The sequence below is a fragment of the Elephantulus edwardii genome, unplaced genomic scaffold (genome assembly GCF_000299155.1).
Source record: "Elephantulus edwardii isolate Elephantulus edwardi_28Jun2011 unplaced genomic scaffold, EleEdw1.0 scaffold00079, whole genome shotgun sequence".
In the NCBI taxonomy this organism is placed as follows: Eukaryota; Metazoa; Chordata; class Mammalia; order Macroscelidea; family Macroscelididae; genus Elephantulus; species Elephantulus edwardii.
In genome coordinates, this window is record NW_006399829.1 from 2,847,152 (window position 1) to 2,853,302 (window position 6,151).

A 6,151-nucleotide genomic window follows, 5' to 3' on the forward strand; every position below is an offset into this window, starting at 1 on the left:
ATAATTATGCAAGGACATTTGGCCATGTGGATTATATAAAATTATGGATAATACTGAGAAGAATAGTAATTCCAGAACATTTAATTGTGCTCATGAGAAATCTATACATAGATAACCAGAGTATTTTGCAGGGTTTAAAATTAGGAAAGATATGTATCAGAGTCGAACTCTCAAAATACCAATTTGCATGGTGAGCAAATGACCTGAGAGATTGTACAATATAAAGAATAATGTGACATCAGGATTGGTGGAAGATTTGTCAGCAATCTGTATTATGAAGATGACACAACATAGTTTGTAGAAAGTAAGACAGGATGCACTTACTCAAGGTCAAAGACTAAAGCATTTACGATGGGCTACATCTCAACACCAAAAAACCCAAAATCCTCATATCTGGACAATATCATGATAAAGAGAGGAAAAAATTTTAGTCAAATATTTTATGTTACTTGGATCCATGGTAGCTGCAGTCAAGAAAATAAAAGATGTTTGTTGGTGGTGTGTACCATCAAGTCAGAACTGAACCATAGCTGACCACTAGCAAGTTTTCAGAGGTGGAAATTGCATGGGAAGAGATTGCCCTGGTGCAGCTGGTGGAGTCAAACTACAAACCTTTTGAGCTGACAGTATAATTAGTTACCACTAAGCCACCAGAACTCAAAAGATGCTTGTTGCCGTTAGGTGTCGTCAAGTTGAATATGACCCATAGTGACTGTATGAACAACAGATCTGAACCCTGTTCTATGTTGTGTCATCTTCACACTTCCTGACACACTGGAGCCCATTACGGCAGTCATCGTGTCAATACACCTGCTTGACTCTCCCTCAAAGACACTCTGCCTTTCCAAGCATCATATCCCTTTCCAAGAAATAGCCTCTCCTAGCAACAAGTGTGATCCACGGAGGGTAAAGATTTATCATCCTTGCCTCCAAGGAGCACTCACTGCACTTTCTCTAAGACATATTTGATTGTTATTTTGGCAATCCATGGGATGTTTAGCACTCCTCTCCAACCCCACAGTTCAAAGGCATTAATCCTTCCGTTATCCTTATCTATCTATCTATCTATCTATCTATCTATCTATCATCTATTTATTTATTGCATCTGAGAGCTTCTTCTTCAGAGAGAAGAGATCTGTGGGAACAGTGGGCAATGAACCTGAGATTCCAGGCCGGACTGGTCTGAGCTGTGCCGGGGAAAGATGGCCATGACCCCAAACCTGTCCATGCCTCAGGTGTACACCAGCCCTGTGGCAGTGTCTGTGTGGGAGTGGCAGGACGAGCTGGGCACCTGGCACCCTTACAGTGCCATCGTCTGCAGCTACATTGAGCAGCAGTTTGTCCAGCAGAAGGGCCAGCGCTTTGGAGTGGGGAGCTTGGCTCACAGCATCCCCCTAGGCCAGGCTGACTCCTCACGGGCTCCTTACATCATTGACCTCCCCAGCTGGACAGTTCCGCCAACACACAAGGCACCACGAGGGCTGTGAGGAGGCATCTGTTCTCACAGAACTCAGCTGCAGGCCCGGGCATCGTCTGGGAGTGGCTGAGTGACGATGGCTCCTGGACAGGCTATGAAGCCAGCATCTGCGACTATCTGGAGCAGCAGATGGCCAGGGGCAACCAGATCGTGGACTTGGCTCCCCTGGGGTACAGCTACACTGTCAACTATGCCACCTACACTCAGACCAACAAGACTTCAAGCTTCTGTCGTAGCGTGTGACGCCAGGCAGGGCCACCTTACCCTGTGACTACCGTCATTGCTCTGCTGGGCGACATGGGAGTCCCCTGCTCTTGCCACCAGTGCCTCAGTGGTGGCGGAACTAGACCTGTGTCAGGCCGCTACCGCCACTCCATGACCAACCTCCCTGCATACCCTGCCCCACAGCCCATCCACAGGACCACCATGGTCTTCGGGACTCATCAGGCCTTTGCCCCGTACAGCAAACCCTCTCTGTCTGGGGCTCAGTCTGCACCCAGGCTGAACACTACCAACCCCTGGGGTGGGACAGCCCCTGCCCTGGGAAGCCAGCCCCTCTACCGCTCCAGCCTCTCTCACCCGGCCCTGCAACACATGCCCCCCGGATCCGCCACGTCCAGCCAACCCAGCACCTCCCTCCCCAGCGGTCCAGCCAGCAGCGCTGGGAATGTCCCCGCCAGCGTACCCATGCAGACGCCAAAGCCCAGCAGGGTCCAGCAGGCCCTTGCAGGAGGGACACCAAAGCCAGAGCTGGAACAGGTGATAAAAAACTACACTGATGAGCTGAGAACTCCTCCGGATGAGGACTGTATCATCTCTATGGAGAAGCTGTCCGTGGTGTCTGGGTACAGCGACGTGACTGACAGCAAGACCGTCGGGCCCTTGGCTGTGGGCTGCCTCTCCAACTGCAGCCACGCCTTCCACCTGCTCTACTTGCTGGCGATGTACTGCAACGGCAATAAGGATGGAAGCTTGCAGTGTCCTTCCTGCAAAACCATCTACGGAGAGAAGACTGGGATGCAGCCCCAGGGGAAGGTGGAGGTATACACGTTCCAGGAGTCATTCCTTGGCCATGCCGATTGTGGGACGATCCTCATCGTTTACAACATTCCTCATAGCATCCAGGGCCCTGAGCATCCCAACCCTGGAAAACCATTTACTGCCAGAGGGTTCCCCCCCCCAGTGCTACCTTCCGGACAACGCCCAGGGCCGCAAGGTCCTGGAGCTTCTGAGGGTCGCCTGGAAGAGGCGACTGATCTTCACGATAGGGACATCCAGCACCACCAGCGAGACGGACACAGTGGTGTGGAATGAGATCCACCACAAGACAGAGATGGACCGAAACATGACCGGCCACGGCTACCCGGACCCTAACTACCTGCAGAACGTGCTGGCTGAACTGGCTGCCCAGGGGGTAACCGAGGACTGCCTGCAGCAGCAGTGACCTTCTGGCCTGGCCATCTCCGCCCTGTGCCCACAGCTGTCCATGCCCTGTCGCTGACCTGGATGGGCCAGCAGGCAGGAAGGTGCCTTTGCCTCGAGGCTAGGATGTTGGCTCCGTTTCTGGGTGTACTGTCCCAATGCCAGGCCGTGCTGGCCGCCTCCTTCCCTCCTCCTCCCTTCCAGCACGATCGGTGTGCGAATTGGGGAGCCCCGGGAGTTGTACTTAAAGGGGCAGGTTGTAAGATGCAGCTACCTCAGTGCACGGTCCCCTCTGGCCTCAGAGGGTTGCTGTGGGCCTGGCACAGGGTGAAAAGAGATCGCCGCATCCCCAGCCAGGGATGGGCTTGGGTTCTGGATCGGCTTCTTATACCTCATATTTTCTGTTTGCAATAAATGCCCAATAGCAAAATAAATAAATAAATAAATAAATAAATAAACAAACAGACAGACAGACAGACAGACAGACAGATAGATAGATAGATAGATAGATAAATAAATACGTAAGATCCAGCTCTCAGATGCATAGCAAGTGACTGAAAAGATCAAGTGCAACTTAGTCCTCAAACTTACATCATTGCTCTTCAATAATTTGGAGAGATCCCTGACTGCAGAATATCCCAGAATAATATGTTTTCTGATTTTTTGATGCTAGAACCAAAGGTGTTGATTTTGGGTCCAAGTAAAATAAAGTTTTTGACAATTTCAATCTTTTCTCCATCTATTATAATATGCCTATAAGTCCAATGGTAGGAATTTTTGTTTTCTTGACCCATACACAATCCACATTGAAGGGTGAATTCCATGATCTTCTGCAGCAAGTGCTTCAAGTCCTCCTCACTTTCAGCAAGCAAGGTTCTGCAGGTTATTGATGAGACTTCCTCTGATCTTGATGCTACATTCTTCTTCATAGAGTTCAGCTTCTCAAATGATTTGCTAAGCATACAGACTAAATGAGTATAGAAAGAGAATATAAACCTGACACACTCCCTTCTTAATATTAAACCATGCAGTGTTTCCCTGCTCTGTTTGTATAATAGCTTCCTGGTCCCGGTCCAGGTTTCACGTGAGCACAATTAAGTGCTTTGGGATTTCTATTCTTCTCAATGTTGGCTATAGTTTACTAAGATACACACAGTCAAATATCTTTGCAGATTCAATAAAGCGTATATACATATTCTTTTTATATTCTTTACTTTCAGCCAGAATTCATCTTACATCAGCAATGATATTCCTGGTGTCAGGACCTCTTTTAAATCCTGCTTGAACTTTTGGCAGTTCTCTATCTATGTACTGTTCTAGCCATTTTTGAATGATCTTTAGCAATATTTTGCTTGCATGTGCTATTAATGATGTTATTTGATAGTTTCCATATTCTATTGGATCACTTTGATGAGAATGGGAAGAAATATGGACCCTTTCCAGTCTGTTGGCCAGAAAACTGTCCTCAAAATTTCCTGGCATGGAGTGGTAAACAAGCGGTTAATTAAAACAAGTCAATTGGTATCCTATCAATTCCTGGGCCTTATTTTTGCCTTCAATGCAGCTTCCACTTCCTTCTTCATTACCATTGGCTCCTGCTTATATTCATCCCTGAAATTTTTCAGTGTCAGTCAGTTCTTTTTTTGGTACAATGACTCTGTTTATTACCTACATCTTCTTGCGATGCTTCCAGGATCATTCAACATATTGCCCATAGCATCTTTCAATATTGTGCTTCAAGACTTAAATTTATTTTTTCAACTCTCTCTACTGGAGAAATGCTGATCGAGTTCTTCCCTTCTTATTCTCCAATTTCAACTCTCTGCACATTCTATTACAATACTGAGTTTGTCTTCTCAAGCTGCTCTTTGAAATCTTCTGTTCTGCTATTTTACTTCAGCATGTATTCCCTTTGTTTTCACTTCTTTATACTTCAGTGCAATTTTCAGAGTCTATTTTCACATTCATTTTGGGGTTCCTCCCCCCTTTCTCCTGTCTTAATAATAACCTTTTGTTCCCTTCAAGGATGATCATATGGTCTTCAATCATTGGTATTCAGTTCTTCAAATCTATTCTTTTTAAAAAAGGAAACAACAAACCCAAAACCTATTCTTAAGATCATTTTAAGCAAAAGATATTTAGCATTGGGCAAATCTGCTGTCAAGGTCCTCTTAAAAGTGTTAAAGAGCATGAATGTCAATTTCCACACTAAAGTGGGCTTGACTCAAGCTATGTATTTTCAATTGTTTCATAAGAATGTGAAAGTTGGGGAGGATTCCAAGATGGTGGCAGAAACAGCGTGGTGAGCTGCGGGAGCAGTGGGCCACATGGAGGAGGGCCACCACGGCCTTCTACAGACCCATTTATTGATAATTGAACAGTTAAAGGTTGATGACTGGTCTTCAGTGCTGATCGAGGCTCAACACCAGGAGATCAAGGATTCCCAGGGAGGAATGGGTGAGTCCTGTGGCTCCCAGCCCCCGCTGCCGAGCACGAGCCACTGCTGCCACTGCATGGGGCTCCCACAGCTGGACCCCAGGGATCCCCTCACCCAAGATAGATGGTAGGCACTGGGCCCCCCAAGGCTGGTGCAGCGGAGCCACCACACCACTGCAGAGTGGACTGGTTCTGGGAAGAATTCCTGGAGCCAAGATGGCAGCAGTGGGAGACTCGTTGGCAGCTTGGGGTCTCCTTGGCAGGCCAAAGAGGAAGATTACCAGTACAATGGACTGATGAGAGTCTCTGTGAGCTGTCTACGACTCAACAACATTTAACTGTGGCAGCATGTCCCAGATGGCAGATATCCTCAATGCAGCGCATCTTTTGGTCTGCTGTCTGCCTTTGCCAAGAACTGTTTAGACCTGGGGGTTCTGTTCACCACACTCAGGTCCCCTTCTCCATTATAAAGGGGGAGGGCAGTGACACCTACTTCAGTATTATAACCACTTATCTGGGGGGGGAATGGGGGTGGTACCAGAATTGGGGATGCTGTCCCTGGCCACATGGTCTTCAGTGAAGCACAGGGTCTGGACTTGGTGGGGGACTTTGGTGGGGGAGTGTGCCAGCCAGCCCCTGGGGTGTGTCGCCCAGCCTACGGGGGTTGCCATCCAGCCCTCGGGGTGGGCGGTTCATTCAGCCCCCTGGCGGCAGAGTGAGCCATAATTTTGGCCCCAGGCAGAGTGAGCCGGCCCTTGGGGTGAGCTCCTCAGCCCTCAGGATTGTGCCATCTGACCCCTGGGTAGAAAAAACTGC

General features: G+C 48.3%; 1 pseudogene; it reads left to right on the forward strand.

Annotated features, from left to right (window-relative positions):
- The first annotated feature begins 1,202 nt into the window (after positions 1 to 1,202).
- Positions 1,203 to 2,921, forward strand: LOC102855921 (annotated as a pseudogene).
- Positions 2,922 to 6,151: the final 3,230 nt, after the last annotated feature.